At 43.8% G+C, this 12,326-nt stretch overlaps 1 protein-coding gene across 8 annotated transcripts in view; it reads right to left on the bottom strand.

The window, feature by feature from the left end:
- Positions 1–12,326, bottom strand: part of LOC134337890 (pleckstrin homology domain-containing family G member 5-like) — a 103,363-nt gene that overhangs the window by 72,849 nt on the left and 18,188 nt on the right. The gene's annotated exons all lie outside the window — the stretch shown is intronic.

Here is a 12,326-nt window from a genome sequence, read left to right as displayed (position 1 = left end):
TCAGCCCTCTCAAACGCACTGCTTCACAGCCGCACACTCTGTATTTTATCCACTGCTCCTTTCCAACTATGTCGATGTTTTAATAAGAGCTTCATAGAGTGCAGGTCCAGAATCTCTGGAGAAGTTTAGTTTCCTTCAATCAGTCTGATATGGTCTACAACCCACCATGATCGTGGATCTCCTTCTCACAAAAATGCTGTGAGAAGAGGAATAAGTAGCTTCAAGAACGTTCCTAATTTCAGTTCTCTCAACAGGGAGTGGAATCACAGAGTGTTGTACATTTATATCACAAATGACACAATAGAAAAGAGTTGTGGTGAGCAGGAGCTTCGAAATCTGTGCCAGACACAACAGAAAGAGAGAGGAGGAGTTCAGATCGATGAAAATACAGCACTGTACTAGAGATGCCTTTTAAATGTTGTGGGTTTCCATTTGTTGTGACGAGTTCAAAGCTGAGCTCTGTCAGAGCATTTAATCAACCTGATTAATGCGGTCTTACTTCTCATCTTACTTAGTATCCCATTTAAATCTTTCCTTCACCATTTCACTGAATTACCATTTTGTTCTGTAAAAGATAAACAAAATGCCTCCTACACTGGCTGAATTCAGCCAGTGGGCAGTCACCGGTCATTAGCCATGAGTCAGGAGACCCCTTTGCACCTTTCCAGGCAGGTAGGACACAGGTTAGCTACTGACTCAAGCACTGTCCACATTGTCCCATCAAATTTCTGAAACGCAGGTTCGCTGCCACTGTTACTGGGCGTTCGAGAATCTTCCGAGGGAAGGCCCCAAGATCCCCGGCTTTGCCTGCTGCTGGCGACCGAGATTGAGGTTGAATCGTTCGGATAGAGATGGTTCTCGGTACTCTGTGTTGGAGGCTCGAAGTTTTCGGACGACTTAGAGTCAGATTGTGGTCGGGCACGGCAGGGAGAGTTTTCTTCCTTCTCCTGTCTGCGTGAGATGTGGGACATTTGAGAGACTTTGAACGTTTTACTGTGCCACGGACTGTTCTTCAATAAGTTATGGTATTGTTGCACTGTTGTAACTATAGGTTATAATTATGTGGTTTTGTTAGTTTTTTCAGTCTTGGTCTGTCCTGTGTTTTGTGATATCACACCGGAGGAAACATTTAATCATTTCTTAATGCATGTATTACTAAATGACAATAAAAGAGGACTGCGTGTCTTCATATGCCCATAGCAGGTATTGCACAGGTTAAAATTTGAGCAGGGGTAAAGAAAGCCATCAGTGATTTGAGGTACAAATCACTGTGAACATCCTTTGTAGAGCCCTGGATCCACACCCTGTGCGTGGAACTGGAAACTGACTGGCTGTGCAGAGGTTCCAGTGGATGTCTGCACCTTCTATTCAAAGCTACAGTGGACAGCATGCTATGAAACCAATTGCTTCTTCTACATAATCTGGTCTTAGCAGAGCTACAGCCATAAAAACGGCACAAATTTATATAAATATCCCAGTAAGTCGGAGGAGGAAAACGAATCACCCAAACAACTTCAGAAATAAACCTGCAGAAAAGTGAAGTAGCTTGCTAACATATCCATAAAGGCTTATCTGTTTGTTTGACACATCCCAGAATATCATTTAAATGAACGATAAAAGGTGTGTTTGACTGCTCTGTGTTTTATTATTTTCAGTCGAACCCTCCAAGGATTTTGGATTCTCCAGGAATCTGCCACAAATATTATTCAGGGAAGCATCTGTGCTTAACGTAATAAACTCCAAGTAAGGAATTCCCATCTGTAAACCTCATAGTAAGGCAGTGGGAGGTGACCCATAAAGGTCATGGTCCATGTGATTTTACAGTTCAGGGCAACCTGCTAGGGACGGCGTCAATGAGCAGGTGGGGGCTGCTTTACCATTGCTACTGATCGTCTACTGTGATGGTGCCACTCAGCACAACCAGCAGAGTTTTGACTCGACTTCAAGCAAACTTCGCAGAGGGGATAGACAGCAGGCTGCACAATGCCAGTAAAGGTATTCTGTAGATGTCAGAGATCCTCCAATTTATATCTAACCAGACCAAGAAGTAGATCCTCCCTCTGATGGACTGTAATCCAGAGCTGAAACCTTCAATGGAGGAAGAACAAGAATTTGTTTTCAAGCTCAGCAGAGACACTGAACAGACACCTGAACAAATGTTGTGCTCTGGGTGGAACTCTCTTCACAGTAGTTCAGTAAACCAAAAATGCCTTCAACTGGCTCTGCAGACAGCCTTAACTACTGCTGGTAGGTCTGACTGCAACTATTCAGGAATAAGCACAGTCACTCGGGGTGAGCACTCTTTTTATCTGTTCTTTCCACTGATAAACTCTCAGTGAATTTAAAGCACAAGGCTGCCTTATTCCAAGTTTTCTCTCTTCTCCTCAAGGTACAAACTCCTAATCCCTTAACAATCATTGGGACTCTGACGCAAAAAGTTAACGAGTTCATGGGATTCGGGGCCAGTAGGTAAAATGGATCAAATCATTGTTGATACTAGGAAGCAGAGTGTGATATTGGAGTTTTGCTTTTGTTATTCGAAGCCTCTGATCTGTGACATAACAATATTGGGACGCTTATTGTTTGCTATTACAGTTATGATCTGGATTGAAATGTAGGGTCAAGATCAGTAAATTTGCAGATTTTATGAAAATCAGTAGTGAAGAACCTCAATGTCGGCTACAGCAAGATATTGCTCAATTGGTAAGATGGGCAGAGTAATGGAAGAAGGAATTTAATCCTGTCAAGCCTGAGGTAATGCATATTGGGAGGACTAACATAATGAATAGTAGGGCCTTAGGGAGTATTGAAGAACAGAGAGGCCTTGGTATACAATCCAAGTAACCTGAAGATGGCAGCACAAGTAGGTAAGGTGATCAAGGCATACGGGAGACCTGCGTTCATTACTTGGGGCAAATAACTAATATAGTTCTTTGGAAGGAAGTTATGCACAGCTGAAAAACAGTATGTAATTATAGTCTCAATGCTTTAGGAAGGATACGATTGTGCTGGAGAGATGCAGAGATTAACCACGACAAATGCGGGAATTTCAGTTATGGAGGGAGCCTGAACGGATTGGAATCCAACCACAAACAAGAGAAAATCTGCAGAAACTGGAAATCCGAGCAACACACACAAAATGCTGGAGGAACTCAGCAGGCCAGGCAGCATTTATGGAAAAAAGAAAAGTCGATGCTTCGGGCTGAAACCTCTCAGCATTCCACAGATGCTGCCTGGCCTGCTGAGTTCCTCCAGCATTTTGTGTGCGTTGCTGAATAGCCTGGGTTTGTTTTCTTTGAAATGGAGAAGGCTGATGGACATCTGATAGAGGTGCATATAATTAATTATGAGGGGCACCGGTAAGGAGACAGTATAAAATTATTCCCCATGTCAAGAATGCCTAAACTAGAGGTACAAGTTTAGGGTAAGGGGTAGGATATTAAGAGAGCATACGAGGAGGATCTGTTTTCAACTACTGACGTGAGCACGGTTGCCAATGCATACATGGCCACAGATCAAGTGCTGGCGAATGAAATTAGTGCAGATGAGTAAATGATGATCAGGGTAAATCTGGTGGACATGAGAGCCTGTTTTTGTGATACTTTCCCCTGCAGTAAGTGAATCCGTTGGGTACACAGAAACTATTTCCTGACTGTGGTTTTCTCAGATGAATGACAATTTAAAAATAAAGGTCTGTGTTACAGTGATGAAGCTAAAGGAAACCTTCCACACACAAAGTACACTCTTCTGCAAACACACAATTCCAGGTTAATCATGTAGAGTGGATTTAGGAATTAAACCACAGAACAATCATGAACATCCGAGGGGTTAAAGAGCATAATCCTGGTCCTAAATCTGCTACTGATCATTGTCCAGTGTCTCGGAGGTTGAAAGTAAGGGAAATCAGTCAAGATTTCTGCTCCTGACCACTGCTTGGTGACCCTTGTTAGTGTGAGTGGAGAAGAGTCTGGGTTTTGCTGCCGATTGTAGTCTAGTGACCCAAGGGTGAGGGAAAGGAAATCAGCCTGCCTTATTTTTCTGTGAAAGGTCATTTTCTAGTGCCCTATGCGAGTGTGTGAATGTCATCTGAGGAAAGGGTCAGAAAGGTCATTTGTTTGGCTATCTGTGAATAATACAAACATTGATTGTCATCTTGTGGAGTGATTATACAGCCATCACGCAGTGATCAGACATCACTACAGATTTGCCAATCGCTTAATATTGATTGCCTGAATTAACCAACTGTAAATTTTGCAACTTGCATTCATTCTAAACCTATGAGAACACATCTCAGAATGGAACTAACGTGGTACGATTCAGGTGAACGTGCAATCTTTCTGCCCTCTGATATTCCATATCCATTTCACGGGTTGTTCTACTGATCCATGAGGAGCTGAACCTGTGTTCAGAGAACAGGAAGGTAGAAAAGACAGTGAACAGTAGGAGGGGATGAGAAAAGGGGGTGAACAGAATGAGAAGGGTGGAGGGAGGGAACGTTGACTCAGACCATGAGAGGCCTGCGTCGGGCATTTTCGTGCCTTACAAGGCGCCACTCCTCACACAGACACTAGAACAATGTGCGATTAAGTGCCTTGCTCAAGGGCACAAGCACGCAGCCACAGCTGAGGCTCGAACTAGCAACCTTGAGGTAACTAGACGAACGCCTTAACTACTTGGCCACGTGCCCAACACAAGGGTGGAAGCACAGGATATCAGAGAGAGGGAACAACATTAAAGTGGAGAAGATAATAGCTCAGAGGTGAAGAATGCAAACAGTGGAAAGTACAAAAGGGTGAGAGGGGATGATAGGGCGAGGGGGGCGAGAGGAGGGTGGGTCGGGGGGTGGCGCAAGAGCAGGGGGTGTGGGCGAGAGGGGTGTGAGAGAAAGAGAAAGGGATGAGAGAGCGGAGGGAGAGAGAGGATGAGAGAGGGAGGATAAGAGGAAAGGATGAGAGAGAGAATGAAATTAAAATAGAGAGAAGGAAAGAAAATTAAAATGGAGAATGATAGAATTAGGAGTTGGATAGTGCAAACGTAGAAAGTAGATGAGAGAGAGCAAGTGAGCAAAAGAGCAAGAGTCTTACCAAACAGTATGGGGAGAGCAGCAGATCACGACATAATATGTATTGGCAGTTGGGTCAGATTCAATAGCTCCTCAGGCAGAAATGCCTCACAGTAGTTTCAGGTTAATAAATTATCCCATGACCTTCACCACACTTCTGCTCATGCCAGGAGATGCTGCATGCAATCCTATCCTAACAGGCAAAATGGACAAAGGAGAGTCGATGGATGTTATTTTCATGAGTTTTCAAAGGGCATTTGCCAAAATGCTGCACCCGAGGTTGCTAAACAAGATTAGAGCCCATGGTTTTGCAGGAAAGACACTAGCATGGACAGCAGATCGGCTGACGAGCAGGAAGCAAAGAGTGGGAATAAAGGGGGCCAGTTCTGGTTGGCTGCCAGTGACTAGTGGTTTTCCACAAAGGTCAGGTTTGGTTTGCTACTTTTCATGTTACATGTTAATAGATTTGGATGATGCAAATGATGCCTCTGTGGCCAAGTTTACACATAATACAAAGAAAGGTGGAGAAGTAAGCATTATTGAGGAAGCAGGGGCCTGCAGAAGGAGCGGACAGATTCGGAGAATGGGCAAAGAATGGTAGAAGGAGTACAGTGTAGGGAAGTGTATGTTCATGCACTTTGATAGAAGCAATAAATGCATACACTATTTTCTCAATGAGAAGGGAACTCAGAAATCAGAGGTGCAAAGGGACCTGTGAGTTCTGGTGTAGGATTCCCTAAAAGTGAACTCGCAGGTTGATTTGATAGTCAGAACAGCAAATGCAACGTTAGCGATTAGAATATAAAAACAGCGATGTAATGCAGAGGCTTTATAAGGCATTGGTCAGACCATATCTTGAGAGCTGTGAGAAGTTTTATATCAGCCAACAATCTTGTACCAGCCCTTTAACGTATTCCAGGTTCAATCAAACCTTCCTTCACACAAAAGGATACGCGGGCATTGGAGAGGGTGGGTTTATGAGAATGATCCCGGGAATGAAAAGGTAAACACATGAAGGACTTCTGATGGCTCTGGGCTTGTGTTCACTGAGGGGCATGGCGTCTCATTGAAACCTACTGAATATTGAAAGACCTAGGCACAGCGGAAGTGAGGAGGAGGTTTCCAATAGTGGGGAAGTATGGAATTAAAGGGTACAGCCTCGGAATAAAAGAGCTTCTCTTTAGAACAGAGATGAAGCAAGATTTCTTTAGCCAGAGGGTGGTGAAAAATGCAACTCATTGCCACATACAGCTGTAGAGGCCAGGTCATAAAGCAGAGGTTGATAGGCTTTTGGTTAGTAAGGGTATCAAAGGTTACGGGGGAAAAGGGAGGAGAATGGGGAAAAATTACTCAGCCATGATTGAATTGCAGAGCAGACTTGAACGGTTGAGTAACTTTATTCTGCTCCTGTGTCTTCTGAACAACAGTTTCAAGATAGACATAGAGTCACGGAGCAGTACAACAGAGAAAACGGCCATCTAATTAATGCTGCTCCCATTCTACCTAATTTCCTATTTATATCTTCATAATTATGTACACCTCCATCAAATCTCCCCTCACTCTTCTACACTCCAAGGAATAATGTTCTCATTGACCATAGCTCCCTAAACCCCTCCCACCCATGTACTTATCAAAACTTTGCTTGAATTTTGAAATCCAACCCCATCCACCACTAATGCTGGCAGTTTGCTCTATACTCTCACCACTCTCTGAAGATTTCGCTCATGTTCCTCTTGAACATTTCACCCTTAACCCATGACCTCTGGTTCTAGTCTCACCCACCCTCAGTGAAAGAAGCCTCATAATTATGTACACCACCATCAAATCTTCCCTCATTCTCCTACGCTCCAAGGAATAAAGTTCCAACCAATTCAACCTTTCCTTCAAACTCAGGTCCTCAAGTCCCGGTGATACGCTTGTAAATTTTCTCTGTTCTCTTTCAATCTTTTTGATATCTTTCGTGTAGGTAGGTGACGAAACCTCAGTTAGAATATCACTTGGCATATGTCATGAAATTTGCTGTTTGCAGAAGTACATTGCAATACATAATAATGAACCCTATACATTATATATTTATTTATATTAAAATGAAAAAGTAGTGCAAAAAGAAATGAGGTAGTGTTCATGGGTTTATTGTCCATTCAAAAATCCAATGGAAGAGGTGAACAAGCTGTTCCTGAAACACTAAGCGTGCATCTTCAGGCTCCTGTACCTTCTCCTTGATGGCAGCAATGAGAAGAACTGGACACAATACTCCAAATTAAGCGTCACCAATGCCTTATACAACTGCAACATAACGTTTAGCTCCTGTGCTCAGTGCTTTGATTTATGAAGGTCAACGAGTCAACTGTCTCTTTACAACCCTATATTCCCATGACTCCACTTTAAAGGAATTATGAATCTGTATCCCTCTGATCTACCATACTCCTTCATACCTTACTATTCACCGTGTAAGTCCTACTGTGGTTGTCCTCTCAAAATGCAATATGTCACATTTGTCTGCATTAAATTCCAATTGCCATGTTTCAGTCCATTTCTCTAGCTGGTCCAGATCCTGCTGCAAGCTTTGATAGTCTTCCTCACCGTCCACTATGCCTCAATCTTGGTGTCATTGGCAAACTTACTGAACCAGTTTGCCTCATTAAAATCCAGATGATGTTGATATAGATTAGAAAAAAACAACAGATTCAACATTGAGCAACATACATCAAAGTTGCTGGTGAACGCAGCAGGCCAAGCAGCATCTATAGGAAGAGGCGCAGTCGACGTTTCAGGCCGAGACCCTTCGTCAGGACTAACTGAAGGAAGAGTGAGTAAGGGATTTGAAAGCTGGAGGGGGAGGGGGAGATGCAAAATGATAGGAGAAGACAGGAGGGGGAGGGATGGAGCCGAGAGCTGGACAGGTGATAGGCAAAAGGGGATACGAGAGGATCATGGGACAGGAGGTCCGGGAAGAAAGACAAGGGGGGGGGGGACCCAGAGGATGGGCAAGAGGTATATTCAGAGGGACAGAGGGAGAAAAAGGAGAGTGAGAGAAAGAATGTGCGCATAAAAATGAGTAACAGATGGGGTATGAGGGGGAGGTGGGGCCTTAGCGGAAGTTAGAGAAGTCAATGTTCATGCCATCAGGTTGGAGACTACCCAGACGGAATATAAGGTGTTGTTCCTCCAACCTGAGTGTGGCTTCATCTTTACAGTAGAGGAGGCCGTGGATAGACATGTCAGAATGGGAATGGGATGTGGAATTAAAATGTGTGGCCACTGGGAGATCCTGCTTTCTCTGGCGGACAGAGCGTAGATGTTCAGCAAAGCGGTCTCCCAGTCTGCGTCGGGTCTCACCAATATATAAAAGGCCACATCGGGAGCACCGGACGCAGTATATCACCCCAGTCGACTCACAGGTGAAGTGATGCCTCACCTGGAAGGACTGTTTGGGGCCCTGAATGGTGGTAAGGGAGGAAGTGTAACCCTTACATTTTAAACACCTCTGCTAGAGGCCCTGCAGTTTCTGCACTTGCCTCCCATACTGTCTGAGGGAACACCTTGTCAGGCCTCAAGACAGCAAGCACTTCCTCCTCTGTAATCTGTATATGGTCCATGACCTCACTGCTGTTTTGTCTCACTTCTATAGGCACTGTGTTCGTCTCCAGAGTAAACACAGATACAAAAAAATCCACTTAAGATCTCTCCCATCTCTTTCAGCTCTGTGCATAGATGACCACACTGATCTTCAAGAGGACCAACTTTGTCACTTGCTATCCATGTCTGTAGAAGCCCTTTGGATTCACCTTCAGCTTGTCTGCTATAGTAACCTTCTTTTGGCCCACCTAATTTCCCCCTGGTGTTCTTTTGAAGTGATGGAAGTGGAGGAGTGGATGGAATCCCTAATGAGCGTTACCAGTTTTGGGAGAAGAGCAGAGCAGGAAAAGTAAAGGGAAGAACAATTTAAATTAACTGTGGGGAACAGGTCAGCTCTCCACCATGCTCTTTAATGTATTGATTTAAACGCAAAAAGAGAACACTCAAGGCAAATGACATAAAATACATTGGGAAAAACAGGCCTCTTTCCCTGCTAGGCTCCTGGTTTTCCTTGCCAGGGTCTTAACTTAGCAATGTAGTACAAGGTCTCATTAAATCTCTGAAGCCAAGAGGCTGCCTTTAATCTTGATCACTTAGTGAAGGGCGAAGTTTGATTCAGCCCGCAATAATAGTGCAGTTTATCCATTAAGTTGATCCCAGGAGGCTGTAACATTATCTTTTCACTTCTCCTCACCCCAACTTGCTGTCATTACAGTTCTTGACGTTGCAGCATAATACACCTGTCGACTCTTGGACCCCCCTCCCCCAATAACGTATCGCTAATACAACAGTGTTCAGTCTACAACACTACGATGTGCTTCCTTTACAGGAGTCTCATCTGTAGTACTGCTTGTTCTCTTTCTCTCATCAGAACAAGGCAAAGCAAGGGAAAGAAGTTTTTAATTTTGGAAAGATTCAAAACAATAGTCTTCTGGATTTACAAACAATTGAGAATAAGCTGGTGCCAAGACATCAAAAAGGGCTAAATATTACACCATCACATCAGTATCCAATTGATTATTAACAGTGCAATGCTATAAAGTCTTGAATTTATCTGATGCCTTTCCAAAACTCAGGACTTCCCAAAGATTTTAGAAAGTTTTTTATACTGAAATCACTATTTTTTCCTACGAAGTGCAGCTGCCAGACTGTGTTCGGCAAACTCCCAGTGATGGAAAAGTAATTGGTGATGTTCATTGAAAGGTAAAATCTGGCAAGGGCACTAAGAGGAGTCACTCATTCATGTTCCCAATTGTATCATGGAATTTTATTGGATCTACTTGAAAGGAGAGATGGGGTCTTGCTTTATTCAGCTCATCTAAAAGATGGCAGCTTTGACTGTGCAGTACTGCACTGGATTATATCTCTGAATTTTATGCTCAGGTTGCTAATGCGAGATTTGAACATGTTCAAAAGGTGACAATGCTTCCAGGTGAGACACAGCTAACACCCATGATGGCATCACTTTACCCAAGCGGGAGGAATGGGGTGGGGCTTTCATCAGCACTGTTGGAGCATATTCTAGACTTAAGGTGCACAGCAAAACATAAACTTCAACTACCAACCTTCAGAGCTGAATATGGACTGTAGCTTAACCCTTACATACATACTGTTTGGGTCAATTTTGACCCTTTTTGACCTTTGACTGCGGTGAAAACTCCCTAAACGCTGTTTTTTCCCAGCCGAAATTTTATGATTTTTCCTAAAGTGACCCAAAATGAAAAGATTTAAAAAATTAAACTTTTGTACCAGTGCTACAATTTTTGCAACACTGAAGCCGTTCTGGGTCAAATTTTACCCGTACCGATTGCAAGCCAGGGGAATATGGGATAAAGATATGGGCAGCCTGTGATGCGCTTTCCAGTTATGCTTGGAATATGCAAGTGTATATTGGGAAGCCAGCTGTGGGAGGCCCAGAGAGAAAGCAAGGCATGCGCGTCACGTTGGACATGACAGAAGGGCTGAAAGGACACAACGTGACCTGTGACAACTTCTTCATGTCTCATGAACCTGGTCAGGCACTCCTGAGGAAGTAAGTCACAACGGTGGGTACTGTGAGGCGGAACAAGCCGGAGATGCCACCTGCTCTGACTGAAAGGGGGAGAGGCATCTTGTGTTCACCCATGGCACCACAGTTGTGTCGTATATGGCAAAGAAGAACAAGAATGTGATCCTTATGAGCACTTCACATAAGGCTGCAGAGGTAAGCGATCAGGGGGACAGAAAACCTGCCATCATCCTGGACTACAATGCCAACAAAGGGGGGTTGACAACCTTGACCAAGTCACAGGCACATACAACTGCATGAGGAGAACAGCCTGCTGGCCTCTCGCTCGATTTCATAACATCATTGACATTTCCACACACAACGCCTTTGTCATCTGGAGTGACCTGAGCCCTACCTGGAGGGCAAGCACAGGAACTGGAGGAGGTTCTTTTTGGAGGAGCTTGGAAAGGCCCTTGTGGCTCCTTCTGTGCAAAGGCAAGAACACCTTCCCCACGCACCATTCTCAGCAGCAGTGGTAAGGGCAGTGCAGCAACCTGAACCTGGCCCTGCTCAACAAGTCCCACAAGGGGCCAAAACAGGGGGACAAAAGGGAAGGAGATGCAACTTCTGCCCTGCAAAAAAACGGCTACTTGCAGCAAATGTGGTAGACTCGTATGCGAGGGCCACACACGCAAGGTTTCCCACTGCTGCTTTGAATACAAAGACTAGTTTGCAAACAGCGACTACTTTTTTGTTTAGTTTGTTGGTTAAATATTATTTAATGTTGAATTAATAGTTAATAGTTATAATTAGATAGCAGTTAGTAGGATTTTTTTATGATATAGCAGTGAGGACAGTGTTTGCTGGTTGTAATGGTTACAAATGGTTATATAATTATGGTTATATAATAAACCCCACAGTTCCAGAATGTTCTTGCCATTTTCAGTTTCAATTGTCATCGTCGTGGATATCCCTTGAGGTCGAGGATGATGGTCTTCGTTCTGAAGTGGCCCACAGAGTGAAGACGCCTGTGCGTGTATTTGTTTAATGTGTACTTGATGTTGAACTCCAAGAAGCTCACGATACTTCACAAATCAACCAACTGATCCAATGGCATGGAAACCACGACGATTAGAGCTGATGGATTTGTTGCAGCCTTCATCCGCCCTCACAGTCGTTGAGTTCGAAGTAATTTCGTCTGCCTGTTCCACCGTTGAGGTCTTGGTTGGATTGTTCTTTGTCAGGGACCTCACCCTTGACCTTACCGCCATGGGTGACCCTACCAGGAGCATAGCTCCAGACAGCATCACTCTCGGGATCTCAGGACCACACAAGCTTCTCCACCGCAACAAGGTGACAATCCACGGAGAATCCGTGGTTTCAATAAAATATATTTAATTCTTTATGGCTGTTATGTTTTCATGTCTTAGGTAAAATAGGACATTATATTGTGTGACAATGTATGTTTTTTCTCCAATGACGGGTGGTGTAAAAACCTAAAAAAAATACTCTCTCATCTCTGATACATTAATTAAGGATTAATCACACTTTTATTAATGTCAGATAAGCTATTTTCACATTGTAAATATATCAGTGGCTCAAAATTTGGTATAGACATTTGTTATAAGGGGGATTCTTGGGCCAGGGTCAAAATTGACCCTGACCATACTGGGAAGGTATAAAATCTGAACAGTATGT

This window comes from Mobula hypostoma, chromosome 25 (assembly GCF_963921235.1).
Source record: "Mobula hypostoma chromosome 25, sMobHyp1.1, whole genome shotgun sequence".
NCBI classification, from domain to species: domain Eukaryota; kingdom Metazoa; phylum Chordata; class Chondrichthyes; order Myliobatiformes; family Myliobatidae; genus Mobula; species Mobula hypostoma.
This window is presented reverse-complemented; position numbering and strand designations above follow the sequence as displayed.